This window comes from Rattus rattus, chromosome 4 (assembly GCF_011064425.1).
Source record: "Rattus rattus isolate New Zealand chromosome 4, Rrattus_CSIRO_v1, whole genome shotgun sequence".
Lineage (NCBI taxonomy): Eukaryota > Metazoa > Chordata > Mammalia > Rodentia > Muridae > Rattus > Rattus rattus.
Genome location: NC_046157.1, coordinates 181632231 through 181634664, shown reverse-complemented (window position 1 = coordinate 181634664; position 2434 = coordinate 181632231).

Below are 2434 nucleotides of genomic sequence, written 5' to 3'. Positions count from 1 at the left end.
TATATATAAAAAAAACCATTTATTTCTAAAACTTTCTTTAACACTTGCTTCCTGTTTCATAGGTAGTTTAGTGTTTTGTGCTAGGGCATGACAGTATCACGTCGATTGCATATTTTTAAATGAGAATTTCAGAGCCACCATCACCCATGATAAATCCACCTTCAGTCAGGGACAGAAAGCAGAGACTAGCGGGATAGCAGCCCCAGGTGAGTTTCTGTAGTTCCTTTGTGGCAAGAACAGACTGAAAATATCACACAGAATACAAGTGTCTGTGTAAGTGCTAAGCCTCAAATAATGTCTTGGGAGAAAAGTTTTAATATGGAAAATCTTTCTTTTCTACAAATTGACTTCCCTCCTCACAAACTCTCCATTTGTTAAATATATTAATAGACTCAGTTTCTGATCAACTATTGCTATCAATCAATTCTGGGAGAGGGAACATGCCTATCTTCAGTCGTATACATACTGCTAAGCCCACCTGGCTCTAACCAGAGCTTCAAATCCACAGTCACACAGACAGTCTGGTTTAATGCAGCATGCCATGAATCAAAACAAATAGGCATGAAGATGAGAGAGAGCATTTTGGAGAGGAGCAAACTTAACAGTGGAAGATGGAAGATGGTGGGGGTGGATCAGTGGTCCTGATCGGGCGCATGTGTGAAGTGGCCTAAGGAAATTTAATGAAAGTAAATATTATTGCGAGTTAAAAAATATTTATAGTAGTTAACTGATCCCGATTTAATTAAAAATTCTGGACAAAAATCAGAGATTTAAATAAATCCAAAGAGCATATTATTCGCATATAAAGTCAAAATCATTTATGAAACCAAAAATATGTGATGTGCCGAGAGGATAGGCAGGGATATTCATTAGAGAGTTGCAAAAACAAGACCCCCATCCTGAATAACAGGAGACACATGGGAGTGGCAGTCCTGGTTGTAGGTTATAGCTGTCATACAGAATTCTATGTATTCAAGCATAAAACCATCACCACACTAAGCTAATCATGTGCCTATAGGCCTTCTTACAGGATCCCAAATAGTTCTCAGTTTTCAACATTCTGAGATTTTTTTTCTGGTTTCCCCTCCAGAATCACCCCCCATCCCATCCTCCACCCCAGCCTCCATGAGGAGGCTCTCTACCCCACCAACCCACCCACTCCCTCCCGCCTCCCCACCCTGTCATTCCCCTATACTGGGGCATCAAGCCTTCACAGGACCACAGGCTTCTCCTCCCATTAATGCCTGACAAGTCCCATCCTCTGCTAAATACGCAGCTGGAGTCATGGGTCACTTCATGTGTACTCTTTGGTTCGTGGTTTAGTCCCTGGGAGCTCTGGAGTGTCTGGTTGGTTGATATTGTTGTTCTTCCTATGGTGTTGCAAACCCTCTCAGCTTCCTTAGTCCTTTCTCCTCTTGCATGCCAGAACATTGAAAGTTACCACTGATGTCCACATCAAGTTTAAAGAGAAGCTGGGGCTTTGGAGAACTGGTAAAAGCCAGAGTTAGTACAAATTCGGGGATTATAATCTATTCTCACTGCAAACTATAACACACTCCTATTTAAATCAGTTATTAAAAATAACATATTTTCAATATAAGGTATCTTTTGAACATATATTCTATAACTTTTCTATAAAATATATTTTTTACAATGTTATCTGCTCTTTCTCTGACTTTCTCTTCCTATAGCTATATATAAACATTCACAAATTAAAGCCTCAAAATTTCTACAAAATGCATGTTAATGCTACAAATCCAGAAGAAATGAGTTACAGTATTTACATTTAGATTGTGTCTTAAAATAATGGTAGTATTGTGGTGAAAACTGTATATACATGGTTTGAAAACTGAAATTATAAACGGGAATTGGGACATAACAAGTTCTCACTGACAGACAAGGGTCACTAGCATGATGCAACTGTCTTCCTGGTGTACAGTGCGGTGAGATACAGCAGCAATGCAGACTCTGAAGAAAATAACCACTAATGACATGAGAATGGTCATGAGTGTCGAAGACTCAACTGCAGCCAGGTGTTACCTGGCAATGTTATTCTTAGCAATGTATTGTGATCTAATGAGTCTCACCCATGAAATAGTTCATTTTTTATTTTGGGTTCATTTATCTTCCTCTGCCTTATCCACAGGGCAGAAACAGAGATAAAAAGAAACATAGCATTTATTTAATAAATAATTTATTTACATGAACCAATTAATTTAGATTTGTCAATTAAAATGAGGATAGGTAGGTTCTACCAGATTCGCACTATGTTATTCTAAATAATGTGCAAGGTGAAGAGTCACCTCTGAAGAGAAATGTCACCAGCCAGTGCTATAGCAATAGAATTGCTCTTCTGTGTTAGTGGGTTCTGCATTTGTGGAGTTGACCAATTATGAAAATATTAAAAAAAAAAAACAGTTGTATGCAAGGACAT